Source organism: Corvus kubaryi, unplaced genomic scaffold (genome assembly GCF_017639235.1).
Source record: "Corvus kubaryi isolate FWS band 111438036 unplaced genomic scaffold, C.kubaryi_AGA036_p1.0 64839, whole genome shotgun sequence".
Classification (NCBI taxonomy): Eukaryota; Metazoa; Chordata; class Aves; order Passeriformes; family Corvidae; genus Corvus; species Corvus kubaryi.
Genome location: NW_024581547.1, coordinates 42,230 through 58,581, shown reverse-complemented (window position 1 = coordinate 58,581; position 16,352 = coordinate 42,230). Strand labels below are relative to the sequence as shown.

At 41.9% G+C, this 16,352-nt stretch overlaps 1 long non-coding RNA gene across 2 annotated transcripts in view; it reads right to left on the bottom strand.

Annotated features, from left to right (window-relative positions):
- Positions 1-303: 303 nt before the first annotated feature.
- The window catches only part of LOC121672672, a 39,288-nt gene continuing 23,239 nt past the window's right edge, over positions 304-16,352 (bottom strand). The window contains exons 4-5 of one of the 2 annotated variants that reach the window (XR_006018925.1): positions 5,325-5,487; positions 304-737 (exon numbers count right to left, since the gene is read on the bottom strand). This is a non-coding gene — a long non-coding RNA (uncharacterized LOC121672672). Of the gene's footprint in view, positions 738-5,324; positions 5,610-16,352 lie in introns of those variants that run through there. The other variant, XR_006018924.1, reaches the window with a different exon arrangement.

Below are 16,352 nucleotides of genomic sequence, written 5' to 3'. Positions count from 1 at the left end.
TGATACAGTAGTTTAAAAAAAAAAGCTCTCAGCATGCAGGCATTGTATCACATTAAGAAATCAGGATTTTCTAGGCACTGCACAGCATTAATTACACTGAGCATGCTGCAAATTTAAATTAAATGATATGCCATGTTCTGTTGTAAATATCAAAATGGATTGCAAGATAGAGCCCCACATTTACTTCTGATTGGCATTTGTGCACTGAACAGGATCAGAAAATCTCTATGATATATAATTTCTTTTTGTTTTAAGCATATGTGATGTAAATGTACTTTTTATTTTCAGGAGTACCTAAGAACACAGGTACAGGTTAGAACTTGTCTGTACTGAAAAAAAAAAAACCCCAAATAAACCCTCTCTCAATAATAACAACAGCAGCAATAAAAGAACAGAATCAGCCCTCTTTGCCCTCATTTCCTTTCCAACATAAAAGAATAAAATATGCTTCTCTTCCCTCCCAGCAAGTATTTACAATGTAGGGAATGGAGAGCACCAAGAGGAAAATGGGGAATACGACGTCAGCAGGAAGCAGGAGGATCTGATTTTGTCATGTGCGTTTGAGTACTGGGATCCCATGGAAGCAAATGCTGTGGGGGTTCAACTCACCCAAGCAGGGAAGGGCTGCTCTTCCAGCTGGAGCTTCAGACAGGAGAGGAGTGAGGGGTGAGCTGGGACTGTCTCAACTCTGTTGTGATGAGGGAAGCCTGATTTGGTGATGCTATGGGAGGAAGTGTCTGAAGAAAACAGAAACAATAAACAAAAGGTCTGACAGTATTTGTATTTTTCTTGGCATTGGTATTTTGCAGTTTTATATTATCGGGTTGAACGGTCACAATCTCAGCAGCCTCTGCCCTTAACAGCTGGGTGAGGAGCATTTCTAGTGTAATTTCACATGTTTCTATGTGACTAAATACTAGACAAATATTTTACAACTCTGCACATCAGAGAAAGGATGGCATTTAGTTAATTCTATAGAAAAGGCCTTAAAAAAAAAAAATCTGTATTTTTCAGGGCTTATTTAAGGCCTGGATGAAACGATGAGCACTGAGCTGAGAAGCACAGGCGAGTGTCAGTCTGAACTGGCTCAAAGGCACAAGGCATGAAGGAGACACAGCAAAAAAGTGTGGGCAGGGACATACAGAGCCACTGACATGGCTTCAAACCAGCATCACCATATTCCTTCTAAATTATCTTATCTTTTGTGTGTCTTTTGCTCCTAGGCCTTGTTTTCCTGGCCCATTTTGCACCAGTCCTGCATGTGGGAGAAGTACAGCTGTGGAACGCCTGATGAAAAGAGGTGGTTGAACAACTGGCCTTCAACTCTGTCATCATCTTTCAGTGCTTGCAAAAAAAAAAAAAAACCCAAACAAACAAAAAAGACAAAAAAACCCAAACCAAAGACAGTTTATGTGCATCTCAGGAAACTCTCAGCAATGAGTGTGTCTGTGATTTAATAACACATCTTCCCAAAATGACACTTCTAATATTCACTGAGAAAAAGAAGGCTGAGCAGCACACAAGGCACTGCTATTGCAACAACAAACAGCCAAACTACTAGGTATTTATTTTTCCATGTACACAGTTGTTGGGGGAGAATGAAAATGATTCTTTGACACTCTGCCAGAGCCATAGAAAGCCCTGTGCTTCCCCTACTCCCATGTTCCTGACAAGAAACACCTCACAAATTCTAATAAATAGAGAATAGAAATAAATACTTTAACTACACAGCATTGGGTTTCAAATGGCTTCATGAATCAGAAAATGCTGCTCGTCTGTCTTCCTTACTTCCACACTCTGTAATGGTGGCTCTCCAAAAGTTAAAGTGAGATGGATACTACAAGGATCACAGACACTGCACTGGGAAACCAAGTATCAATGGTACATCCAGATTTATGGTAGGTGATGGCAGTAAAGTGAAAGTGAAACTGTTTGCACAGTCTGTATTGTTGCCCATTACTGTGTATTTGCCCTTTTTTCTTGCTTAGCTGCAGCTGGAAGAATGGAAAATTGTACCTTATATACAGTATTAGGAGACACTTTCTGATCGTAAGGTCAATCAGACTGGTTTAGCTGCATGAGGTATTTATGGCACAATCACTCAGTGTCTTTAAGGAAAGGTTAGATACATTTATGGGAAAGGTATTTTGCAGAAGCTTTCCTGCTTCATAGAGGTCTTGGACAAAATGACCCAGGAGGCTCCTTCCAAGTCTATCAAATGTGGTTCCCTGATTGATGCTGTTTCCCCCCAAAGTCTTTTCAAAACACAAAGCAGTGTTATAAAATTTAATATGATACACTATATAACTTTAACACAATGCCATTTTCTTACAGGAAATGGTTAGCTGGTAGCACAGGGGCCTTGTGCAAGAGGAAGAAAAGTAGAAAAAAAGAAACTGCAGTGCAGTTTCTCTGCCGAGGGATATCAACTGTAACATTTACTCTGTGTCTGAGCACGGACCCTCAGCTGTGCAGGGGGACACCAAGCCAGGGAAGGATATAAGGAACCCAGACTATGGAATTCATTTCTCCAGAAAAGCCTAACAAGGCCTGAGGTAATTTTCTCTGCTGTGCCATAATAATTCCCTCAATGCTTGGAGGCAAATGGAGGTGCAGCTCTCCTGGTAAATCACTGCCTGGTGCTGTATCAGCTGGGCACGAGGCGGAGCTGCCTGGGGACAGGGACCAGGAGACTCCCAGCCCTCCTGCACAGCCACAGGGCCGTAGCTCAGGTGTGTCCTGCACCAACAGCACCAGTGAGGACACCACCACAATGAGAAGAGCCTGTTCTGAACTAAGCACTCTGCCATGGCTTTGTCCTGGCCTGCTGCCATCCCAGCAGCACCATGGAGCGGGCGGAGCAAATCCCTGAAAACGGCACGCTCCAAAAACTGCACTTCTAAAAAAGGGCAGCAGCACCCCTGGTAACGTGTTTGTCTGCTGACTAAAGACTCAGCAGGAGAGCTTGGGCCACATTTCCCTTGTCTGAATACAAGATTGACTGTCAGGCAGAATGCTCTCCAGGTCTTCTATGTTTCCACCAAACCATTTAGTAAAATGATAATATTTTTCTCCCTACTAAACTTCCCTTTTTTTTTTTTTGTTTTAAATTGCTGAATGTTTCCTAAATTGACTTTTCTTTTTTTTCCTTGAAACCAATAACATATTTAGAAGTTAAAGTCATGTCATGATTTTCTGGTGGTTTTTTTTGAAAAAACCCAACCAGATTCTCTGGGCCATCTGGTTGAAATGCTCTGGTCAGCCACCACTGCTCTGTATTAAGCTTTAATTTTAGGTTCTCACAGGAAAAAAAAAATACCCAGAATTTTACTGAATTGGAGTTTACTCTCAAACCCATTTTATACTAACTTTTTATTTTCACTCCAGCTGATTTAGTCAAAGGCCAAAGTCATTTTCCAAAAATCAGCTCCCAGCCCCCATCTTCTTGGGATAGCCCTGACAGGAAATAACAACATCCATGCACAGACACTCCAAAGCCTTTTGAAGTCTCACAAATGTGAGCTGTTCACTTTTGCAGAGCAGGCTGGGATTAACTCTTTTATTAAATCCATGAGGATTTATTTTATTATTTTATTAACTCTTTTATTAATCCATGAGGAAGAAAAATAGCCAATCCCTTTGGTTTTGTTTTTTTTCCTTTTTTAATTTGGAAGCTTGCAGCCTTCTCTACCCAAACATTTGTGAGCTCACCCTACAGATGGGAGCAGAAAAGCCCGTGGGAAGCCCCCTCTCCCTGAGGTGCTCCCCAAAGCCTCTTTTGGGCCCTCCCAGTATGCTGCACTCAAAGTTTGTGTTCTCACTGGAAACTGTTTTCCCTTTACAGAAGGGTTGTGTGTCTCTGTATTGGTGGGAGCAAATAACAACCTTCTGGTCCTTTTCAACATGTTGCATCAATGCATCTTCCTGATTCCCATGTCAAAAAAGCAACTTTTAGCAGAATGAAAAATCTGACCTGGGTGTAATCCTGATAGTGCTCCAACTGCTCATCCTTAGCTTCATCCCTGCATTGCAGGGCAGAGGAATAGGCTCATGTTGGAATAGCTCTTCTCACTGGAGTCAAAATGGTAAAACTTAGCTCAGAGGTAAGGAATGAGCAGGAATTTCAAAGGCAGGAAAATTTATCTCCTGCTCTTTGTCTTACACTACGGTGCATTGTAGTGGTTGGAAGATTTAACTTCCAACCATCCCATCCATATAAATCCTCATGGACAACAGCTCCCCAGCTGCTTCTTTTAGGGTGATTCAGCTCAGCAACTAGAATCTGCCAGGGAATGAGGGTTGAGATAAGGATGGATAAAAACTTTCCTGTAGTCTTCAGATGTTGGTCAAGGGTTGGGGTTAGGGAAGAGCCAAAGCCAAACAGAGCTCTCCCAGCTCCCTCTCCTTGGTGTGTTACACGAGGTGTTTGGTGGAAGGACCACGGGTTTGGCCCAGCTCTGCCTCTCTCTGCTCAGCTCACACCATTAACTGCTCTGATGATACAGCCCCTCTTGGGCTTTCTGCTCTTGAAAGATTTACACTTGGTTTAAATCTCAGTTGAAAGCTCCACTTTAGCTTTTAGGAGGCCCAGACACTTGAAGATCTCCGATGGGAAGGACAAGTGAGGAAAGCAGAGTATCTATACTCCCTTGAAGCAGCACCCCTTGCAAAGATGTTCAACTCCACTTTGGCGAAGAGTTTCCAGCTGCTTTGCTGGATAAACTGACACAGCACAGTTCTTAAAGTGCAAGGGTGCCCTTCACACCAACAGGCAGAGAAAAGAGGCAGTGGGAAGAGTAAGAGGAACCAGAATAAAAAAGGCAGGATCCAACTGGTTTTTTACCTTCTTTGATCTTTGAAAATGGGAAAACCCATTCGGGATCATGAATTTCCAGACTGGGTTGTATGCACCATTAATTGTTCCATGAAGCAGAGCTGGTCTGCTATTGTTGCATCCTCCAAAAACAGCTGTTACTATGAGCTCTTTGGGGCTCAGGAACTCCATTTCCCAGTTTTCAGTTAATACTTCAGTGATCATATATAAATAATAGTAATGATAATCATAACAATACCTGGCTTGCCATTATGTTGTACTCTGTCTTTGTGATGCCTCTCTCACAATAAAATCTGTGTATTAAACACTTTAATTGAAACTCTCAATAAACAGAGATATTTTTACTTGTGCTGTTATATTCACATAATGATCACAAAGCACTTTACAGAATCAAATACGAGTAGCCAGTCTGATCCTTCTACAGAGGATTTTGTGCATCTCAGTAGTGAATAACAAAGCTGCTGTATAGACTATTAATTGTCAAACATACCGTGTTTTGGGGTTTGTCCTGGCTGAGCAGCATCCAAAAGCTTGGGGTCTGTCCTTCAGATTGGTCTGAAAGTCTCTAAAGCCACCACAAATAACATGATGAGGGACTGGACGGTCTCACCAACCAGACAAGAACAGGCTGCGATGTCTCATTATCAAGGTCCCTGGGTCAGAAAGAAAAAAAAAAAACAATTTGTAATTTTCCTGGTTTAGGAAAAAGGCCATGGAAGTCTTGGAGCTGAGTATTGAGCAGCCTCCATGGGGTCACTGCAAGGGGACAAGGCAAGTCCTGGCCCTGCAAATGCTCATGGTAAATGGTGCCTCCCGAGGTCTGGGAGGGTCTCCAGCTTTGGGGCTTGTACCAGGTACTTCTGGAGCTGTGAGAAGTGAAGAGCTTTGCTCCCTCCTGTATAATTGATAAATTACCATTGTTAGTACTAAACAATACTACTGAGCACAGAATGGAAACACGCTAATGCTTTATCCAGCTCAAGCAATTCTGCTCGTGTGCTCACACTGTTCTTAAATGTGCTAGGTATTTGTTTGATGAAACAATAAGTTTTAGAAAAGAGAAAAATAAGAACTTCAAAGATAATAGAAACCTTGGCTACATAGTTTACCACAAGCAGCTATGAATAAGCTTCAGTACTCTTTATTTTTAACATTCCAGATATGTAATTTAATGCAGGTCTAATGACAGTCTCGAACATACTGCTTTAATCGAAATTGTTCAAGCTCTGTTCTGTGACAAGGGCTCACAAGATACCAGCAGGGTTGTCCATTTTCCCCACTTCTGTAGGGAAAAGAAAAGGGAGGGGAGGGGGACACTCTTGAACTTATGTTGCTATTGATGTGTAATATACAATAAAAAAAGAGTTAAATTTCAATTACCCACAGGTAATTATAATTTTATTGTTTGACTGTACTAGGGGGATTTTTGTAATTCCCAAGACTAATAATTTTCTGTAATTTTACAGGTTGTCAAATAAACTATTAAAGATTATCTTTGAAAAGGATTCTGCAATTGTAAGGACATATCATACTGTTCCTGTACGTTATTAGTAATTAGAGATCCCTGGATAGTGAAATATCCACACTATATGCTAGCTGCTGGATACCATATTTTCTCACAGCCTCCTGTAAATCTTGAACCAAAGCTTTCAAACTTCTCAGCCACTGAGTCACGTCCAAACTTTTATTAATATTCACTGAGCACTCATTAAGCAATGCTGGTGTGTTCGATACGTTAAACCTGTGCTTCCTGATGGGATAAGCAAAGGCTCCCACCTCTATCCCAGAGTAGTGGAAACAAACACAAAAGGGCCAGTTCTGAGCTCTATCCCCTGAAGAGGATATAGGGAAGAAGGAACGTCTATACCAGCACAGAAGATGTGAATCTGCCCTGACAATGCCTTCTAACAATGATGTGGCTTGCACAACAAGATGGAGCTGTGCTTCCTGATTTTATCCTAAAAATAGGCATAGATGCAGATATGCTGGGGATCAGCATTTTCTGTCCACAAGGAGGGAAATGGGATGGGCAGGATCTCCAACCCACAAGAAGCAAGAGAATTGGAGGTATTCCCTCAATCCTCATCAGCAAGTCCCCCAGATTCACTGGGGTGTCAGTGAGGAACTCCCCAGGCCAGTAGAGCCCAACATCTGCACAGCTGAGCAGGCAGCAGCAACTTCTCCCACGCAATCTGGGAGAAGCCAGAGGCCACTGAAGCAGCATGTGCTGGGTGACAGCTTCCTTCACCTGTACAGGGCTTGGTGAGATCCTCCCAGCCTTGGAAGGGATGTAATCCTGAGGAGGACCAAAGGAGGGATGAGCTGAGAGGAAGAGCAGCCTCCTGAAGCATTGCAGGAACAGCCTGCGAGGGCAGCAAGCTGGGGTTCAGCAGCTAAGAGATGGCTGAGCTCTCGCCTGCAGAGCCATCAAAGGCACCATTCTTAGCTGGCAGCGTTGTTTATTGCAGCTGCCCCCGGAGATCGTCACTGTTTGTTTTATTGGCCTCTTGGATGGCTGTGGTGGTGAGGGCTCTGTGCGGGGGGAAACTTCACCGCATTAAGAGCGGTCTCAGGACATGGGGACTCTCAGGACTCCACCCCTGCGGCCGGGGTTTGCACACCCCCAGCCTGTGGGGACACCCAGCAGGAGCAGCATCTCAGGGCTCTGGACACATCTGCAGGGAGGGGTTTGCCCTCCTCCCGGTGCCAGGAAGCCTCTGTGGCAGCTGCGGCACTCAGCAAGGGGTCTGGTGAGGGATTTCCCTCGCACCAGGGAGCTCGGAGGGTGGATTGTGTTGGTTTTACGGCGGCGTGGAGCTGGTGGAGCAGTATAAAGATACGGGAGCACAGGGAAGGATTAAGGCCAATGGACTGCAGCTCCCTGCCTTCCTCCAGAGACAACTTGGAGCCAATCAAAGGTATTAAATCCGAGGAGTCTGTGTAGATACACACACTGAGCTCTCTTTTCTGAGACCTGCTTGCCTTGCTGTCCCAAGCTCATCCAGCACCTATGGAAGGTGTGGGAAGAAGGATAACTGATAATTTGGAGAGCTCTTCAATCAGTGGCATTTCCTGCTCCTCTCTGCCTACTAACCCAGCTCAATGAGACTGAACCCATTACTCCAGATGATTGGCACTTACAATAAATAGAGAGAAATCCAAAGCCCGCAGAGAAGGCTCAATATGTTTCTGGAGAACAGACGGCACCATATACAAACACAGCCCTCTTTCCCCTTAATTCTGGTCTGTGCTTTTTCTGCTTAACGCATTCCTTGTTGCAAGGAGAACACGTTCTGACAATTGAATAGTGAAAGCAATTAGAAACAGAATTAATTGATAAAATTAAAGCCCTGCTTTCCTTATGTTTGTCATATGACTACAAATATTGTCACTGCCATTAATATTAATTAATATAATTATCAATGTTTCTAATCCCTACACATTTTGTTGAAAAGTTACTCTTAGCTCAAGAATATAATTGTTAAGTCATGAAAATGTTAAGTAGCAGCTAAGCAAGTCCAAAGAATTAATAGCAAACTGTAGTTTATCCAGGGATTAGACTTTTAGCAATACATAATCACCTCTTCATGTGTTCATCCACATAAAATACCTTCCATCCCTCACTGCACTTCTGCCTACTTGTCCTTGCAGCGCACAGTTTTCAAGAATTTAAAGAAGAAAGAAGGTAGTAAGTAAATATTCTGTGCAGTTGCACACTGTTCTTCAAGGTAAGTCACTGCACCAAGAGTTCTGTGCCCTCCGCTGAGAGCAATGTCAAGGTCAATTATTTCAGGCTAAAAGCCCTAATGCAGGATAGTTTTGTGATCAGAATAATCTGTGTAACACTGCAAAGCAATTCCTCTCTCTCCCAGCTTCCCCACACATTGTCTCTCAGTTTGGAATGTCACAGATTATTGGAATAATCCAAAGGACTGCCCTGCCGTGCTGCTGCCAGCTGAGCAGGTTTCCCTGGTGGGTACCACCAGCACTCTGAGGGCACAGGGAGATGGAGCAGAGCCTTCCCTGCCGCCTGCCCAGTTCCTCGACGGACACTCAGCAATTCCTGCCTGGCAGAGCATCCCAGCAGCAGTGCTAGGTGCAGTATTAATCAGCTCTTCTGGAAAACAGCCAAAGTACTTTAAAGGCCTTTGTTGTAGGGTGGAGGGATTTTTCTGCTAGAAGAGAATAATGTAATCATTTTGCTATTAATTTTTAATTGTATGTTGCTCTGCATTATTACCAATCCATACTGATTTTCCTGAGAGAAATGGGATGCTGTGCAAGTGGTTTCTGTTAAGAATGCTGTTGGGCCACGCTGGAAAAGAAGTGACAGAAAAAAAGCTGTTCTTCAAAGTTATCGCAGTCACCTGCTGCTGTCTATTCCTACAAGGTATCACATTAAATCCTTATAAAATGTATGAGCGTAAAAAGATTCATGAAGTACCAGAGTTTTCCCTGTTGTTAGGTGTTTTTCTTTGCTTGTTTTTGTAGGGTTTTGTTTCATTTCTTTTCTTTTAATAGCCACCCTTTGTAAGGAAAAGTTACTTCTGAGAAATCTTTCGCTAGCAAACTAAACTCGCTGACATGGATGAAATCAGCAGCCAGAGTACCAAATACATGAATTCTTCTCGGAAGACAATCGTTATCAAAAATGCTAAGATTCAGCCCGCTGATACAGTTAAACTTGCTCGTAGAGAAATGATTGTATCACTCACTTGTGCCCACTCACAAATCCTCCATTTCATCTCAGAGAAAGCTGGCCACGAGGGAACAGGAAATCTTTAATCTGCTTTTCTCCATTTCTTCAAATATCTGGCTCTTATCAACCCGCATCAAACATGAGCAACACAAAAACTTCATATCCTCCACTTCATAAAACAAATGCAAACAAAGCTCAGACACGTCTCTAGTGTGAGATGGACTGAGCACAACGAAGTATTGCAGGGGAGCAAGGCTGAAAAGCACTTCTAAAAAGGCAGCACTGGCTGCAGATTCAGGAAGAAGAAATCAATTAGACCCAAAAACAAGTTACATAGAAAAATCTACACTTTGCCACTGATCTAAGCATCAGGAGGAGGGTAAGAGGGGCCCTTCATCTGTTCACCCCAATATTTGAATATTATCCTTTGCAAAGAAAAATCATGCCTTTTTTTCCTCTTCAATCCCTAATACTAATTATATATTTCAATATAATACTATTTGTATTATACAATATCCTATAATGCATAATCCCTATAATAAATCACTCTACGATAAATATTTTATACTATTACATATTAGTATACTAATGTATTAATAAAATAAACATGCATAAATATATATGTGCTAGCTTAAACAGTTACATACTATTACTTATTAAAAATTATTACATTTTTGGGCAGATATTCAAGGTTGACATAATTTTTGGACAGCTGGGAAATTCTGGTGAGAATTTGCAAAGTTTGCACCCAATTCAGTTGAATTAGTTTCAAAATAGAGAAATAGATGATTTGATAAAGAAGAATTAGACACATTAAATTTCCAGTTTGGAAAAAAAAAAAAAAAAAAAATCCAGAAATTTTCTACCTGGTCAGTTCCAACCTGTAGTTTTAGTCCTGCCATAAGCCCATGATCATCAGTGAAAAATGTGCCTTTATCTTCTCCATATCCAGTGCTGCAGGAGCTCCAGGATTCAGGAAAGCTCTGAAATATTCACAGTAAGTCCAGTAAGCACTTTCCCAAACAGTGATGATTTCCTGAGCTGGGGCCAAAGTAGGTCAAGTAAAGGGAAAACCAAAAATGCAGACTATGAAGCAACCTGGCCGTAATTCCCCAGCAAATCAATGATTAAACCTCTTGTACAGCAGCCTCTGCTAGGGGGACTGCATTTATCAATCCAGGAATTAGTTTAATCAAGGCATATTACTGCAAAATTTAATATACAGTACATTATTAATTTGGATTATCCTGTTGCTTCACAGCTTTGAAAAAAATAAAAGCAAAAGCTACTGAATTTGCAGTCACCTTTGGTAGCGAGGTTGTGTTCCTCTGCCTGTTTGAGATATTTCTTTCCATCTCCTGCACCATCATGTTTCAGTTCCTGAGAGCTGTAGATATTTATTCAGTGCCCTTCTATCTTGGCCATCACAAATAGCTCTCTGATAACAAATCACACTCTCTGAGCATCATTTGCTACCAGAAAGGATCCTCAAGAAGCACACGCTCTGTGATACAGGATATCCCCTGCTTTGCTATGAATGCCATAAAGAGTTTCACAAAATCAGCTTCCTTGCATTGAGAGAGTACAAATGCATCATCTTAGGAGTTTTACCACTTCTTACCGCCTGTTTAGGCTTCGTACTTAGTCCCTGCTCCCTTGCTCTTCAAATGAATGCTGCTACTTAAACAGAGAACTGATATGTGCTTAGTGAGAGATTCAAGGATTTCAGCTATCAATAGAGGCTTAATTATGTGCTGGTGGATGCTCAGGTACTATAACGATGGCTGTTGTATAAATTGCACAAAGCCAGCACAGAAGAGACCACTCACAGCTCATCATACGCTCTGCTCCAGCAATTTAGACAAAATAAAACATAATGCATGATATTAACTTGCATCTTCCTTGCCTATGTCATAACCCATCATGTAATGTGATGTTATTCCATGTCGTGTCATGTGTAACATGATGCAATACAATGTCGCACTTCAGGAAATATTACTAAGCAAGGACTGATTCTTGTTATCAGTTCAGAATGTGAGCTTCTGATCCAAACATATTGTGGCTGTGGCTGAAGGGAAGGCATCAAACCAAGAGCTATGCTGGGCAACTGTTTTTCTCCTCTGGCTTGGCCAGCAGATGTCCATTTGTCAGGTTTGGGTTCAATTGAGATTTCTTTGTCACGAGCACTTTCTCTTGTAAAAGAAATAGCAATTTTATGGCAAGCCAAATACTGAAAAGAAAAGCCCTTAGAAATACATAATAAATGTATATTAGTGAGACAGAAAATTGGAAAATGGCCACCTGCCAGCAGCCACATAAATTTTGGAGGCAATGCATTTTTCTGCCATTATGCATCATCACAGGAATTGCAAATATTTATTAAAAGTATTAAAATGGTGAGAATGTTAAATGTTTCCTTCAGTAGTGGAAATTCGCACTGCCACATAGAAGATAGGATATTCTGATACAATGTTTATTAAAATGACTTCATTTTATTAGGCTGTCGTACACAATAAATGTGCAGGTACAGTTAACAAAAGATCTATTGTGGATACAGGAGATTTGTGAGTAACACTTCAAAAAAAATAATCTCTTCTGAACTCTATTCATATAAAAAGCATGCTACAAACTTTCATTAACTTCCTTAGAACCAATTATTTTCCGAGCTTATTTTCTTTTTCTGCCATCCCCCTGTATTTTGTAAGTCAATTTGTTTGCTCATGTTTTAATGCTTAACAGGATTAAATGCAGTTTATCTTTAATTTATATACAAGTAAGCCGAGTGTGGATGTGGAGCAGGCAACAAAATATGACAATTATTTTGGGGTTCATTTACAGGTCTAAACAGGAAAGACTGTAATATACTGGGACCTCAGTATCTTTTCATCCATAAACAAAACATTATTAAAAGATCGGTGGGAGCTCCATAACATTGATTGAGAAGAAAATCACATTCCAGTTTTGCCCACATTTTCTGCTGGGATTAATCACAGTGATTTTGTTTCTATGGTTCTTGTTGCAGCAAGATACAGACTCATGCACACCCTGACAGGGTAACTTTGCTGGTTGGCTTTGCTGGGCTCTGAGCCCCTTCTAGCAGTGCCTGAGCACTGATGTGGACAGTGACATAATCCCTGCCTAAACAGGAATCAGCAGTGAAAGGAAGGAGGATGGCTCTTGCCTTCACAACTGCAAGTGTCCTCAAAGCGGCTCCTAAAGGTTTTTTGTTAATTTAAGAAACGAGCAGAGAAATAAGGAACCAGTACTGGGTTTTTTCTTACGCAAGTGTTCCTCAATTCCTTACAGTCCATTAAGCAAGAGGTGGGATTGAAGTCTATGTTGTAGGCAGGGGGTGAACAGATCAAAGTTACAAGACCTCAGATTTATGGAGAGTCTTATGCAAGGTAAAACCTGCCTCTGGAAGATAAAATTTCAGAAATAAAGGATTTTTTCTCTCTGCTTTTATACAGTGCAGTTTTATTCCTTTCTGACAAACACAGGGTGGTGGCAGAGGGAGTAACTTCCATGAAAAAATGCTTTGCCTTGATCCAGAGGGTTTGTATGGATTTGTGGAATATCAGAAGTGGTGCATGGGATTTAACACAAAGGGTGTATGTTGGAGAGAGACCTCGGCCACCTCACAGGCAGAGGCAAACCCTGTGCTGCCTTTAGAGGGGCAGGTGTGACATTCTCTCACTGCTGCAGAGTCAGAAACCAGGGCTGAGACTGGCTCTGTCCAAAGCATTTGTGGGATTCAGTCAGTGTAAAAAGAGGAGTCAGCACTTAAAGCAATGCAGACCCATTTGCTTGGCCAACCTTATTTAATATGAAGCATGTTTTATCTTGATTTAGGTGGTTGTTGTTCTTTAATTAAAGAAATTACGGGAGGTCATTCTCATTAGTTTAGAAGAGTCCTCACAGAAGGGGTTTGCACTGATTTAACCTCAGGGTAAACTGGCACAACTTTTGCATGTAAATAGGATTTAACACTGGACACTTTGTGCGTAATCCAGCTCTTCACTTGTGACATTCAAAGAATACTTGGAATACTGACTGAAATAAAAAGATAATGATGATAAGCTGGGGTCTTACCGTGAAATTTGTCAAACGATCTGCAGTGGCAGCCCGGAGCCTCTGCAGCAGCGGGGAGGGGACACCACAGGGCTTTCTGCTGGGGGCAGTGTAGGCAGCTCTGTCCCTGCACAGTGACACGAAGAGAGATTGGACTCAAAGTCGCATTGCTCACATCTGGCCAGATGGAGGATGAGCTGAGGGGCACAGAAAGTGGGCAGCAAGAGGGGAGAGCAAGGTGCTTCCCCCCTGGCTGAGGAAGCCTTGCCCTGGGGCTGGAGCATGGCACAGGTGTGTGCTGGCAGCGGGGCCACCGCTGCCATGGAAAAGATTTGCCGTGAAAGGAAAAAAGGAAAAAAAGGAAAAAAGCAGCGGCATGAGAAGTGCCAACTGAATGGCGCTGTCTTTAATTAGTACCACCAAGGGCTTTGTGCGGTCAGCACGCTTTTCATGTTTATAATAGAATCCCCAAATTCGACTGATCTGAAGGGCATCTGACTGTTTTACATTAATCACAAGCTATACAGCAGAGGCTGAGAGCAAGTGAGCAGATACCCTGGTGGAGTAGCACTAAGGAGCTCTCATTATAATCATCCTGCCAAATCAAAAGAAAAACCCTAAGGCTCCTAATAAAAGAGACCACTGGACTAAACAAATTGAACAAGTAGCTAGACACCCATGAGCTTAAAACTACTGGTGTCAATCAGATTTCCCTGAGCCGCTCATTCTGCTCAGTTCTCCAAAGCACACGCGGAGGGGAGGCAGGGACGAGGTGACACATGGGTGCCAGCACACCCCCAGTGCTGGGCAAGCAGGTACAGGGGCACTTTGTGAAGCCACCTGCAAGGAATCATTACTGAACACTTCTCAAACTGATCCAGCACTAAGGAAGTGGGTGGTGTGAATGGGGACCTCATCCACACAGGGTATCTGTGCAGGCTTCCAGTCTCACTACTTCCATCAATTCCAAAGAAAGGTCTTGGACCTCACAGCTTTGTGTGTCTCTAGGACAGGATGAAAGTGCAGTACCCTGAAAACTCTGCCCACTTCTCACCTTCCTGTGCCTGCTGATGGAACTCATGTATTAGTTATATTCCCTACTAGAAAGCAAAAAAAAAAAAAAAAAAATAGTGCAAAGGTGGGCCACTGCTTTCTGAAAAAATGCAGTTGGCACTAGTGAAAAATCTGCAGAAATAGTAGAAAAAGGAAATTCTAAATTTAGAAGCATTGGGTTTTGTTTGGTGTCTTTAAAGACTAATGATGGGTAGGTTTCATTAGCTACCATCCCTTCTCAAAAGCCATCAGGCAGGAAACCAAGATTTTGAGATACTCCCTCAAAACTCAAAGGAAAAATAATTTTGTGCACAAGAATGAATACCCAGGGAAGAAGAGACAAAAAGCGTTAGGGTAAATATCTAGTACAGCAACCAGGAGGAGATGGAAAACCAGAAAGTTTCAATAGGATGGACAAGGGATGATGCACCTGAGGAATCAAGTGAAGGCATCAAAGGAGAGGTTTTATGGAGAGAAAATTCACTTTGAAGAACTGATGGCTAAAACACTGTCAGCTTTTGAAGTATTGGGAAATTTCACCCACCTGCACTAATGCACTATGACCATTGTCACTGGCTCTGTCCCCTGTCACCATCTGAGTAGTGGCAGCTTTACATGGACACTGCAGTCACCAGGGAGGAGGCAGAACTGGGGCTCCCCTTGCTGGTAGTATTTTGAGAAATTATTATTATTTGTAAATTTAATTATTTTTTTAGTTCATTTCTCTTTTTCCTGCTTTTTTTCCTTTTGCTTCTCTTTTTGTTTGTTTTTTTTTCTTTTTTTTTTTTTTCCTCCACACTGTAATAAATCAACATATAAATGTACTGGTTTATTTCCACCTGGAATGTTGGAAGACAAATAGTACAAGAAATCAGTTTGGTCATTTACCATATTGGTTTAGCATGGTAATACTGTTGGGGTTTCTTCATTTCTCATTTCAAGACTGTAAACAAATGCTGCAAGAACAGATCAAATACTCCCTTCCTAAGACAGTGCCTTGTGCAGTGAAAACATCAAACCTGGTTTTTGAAGGCCAAACTGTCCCTCCTTTACTTTTTCATAGGGAAAACACAGAATTTTGAATTAGCCTGAAATTTGAAACTACATTTTTGCCAAGCAGCAAAAGCAGATACACCCTTAGCCACGCTAAATCACAAACATACACACATGGAGATGAGGAAAATGCACATTAAATATGAAAAAGTATTCCTTTCAGGCAGAAGATAAACAGCCCTACTACAAATTAGCTCTCGGCCCCGTCAGGTGTGAATCTCTCTTGTCAATACGTACCAAATTCCCTGAGATAGAACCACATGGTCATGAATTTTATTTCTCTCCTGCTTAATTCCTAGTACCACTCTCCCTTGTGGATTTACTCAGGGATGATTTACAGTGGGAAAGGTGACATTAAACACGTCATTGAGCATGCAAAGATGCTGCACTCAAAGCAGCATATGCTTGACTTTGTTAAAAGATGAATGCTGTCAACTCCACAGTGCCCACCAAGATCTGGCCTCCTTTTTCTTCCCAACAAACTTTGAGGAAGATGCAGACATGAGTCTTGACACTGAGAGAAATAAAAGTTAATGTATTCATGACATGATTTCACTTGCAGCCTGATTTAGCAACGTCTTGTCTAGTTTGGATCTGCTGTTGCTTTTCCTAATTTACTCATTGCACAAAGAAAATAAATAA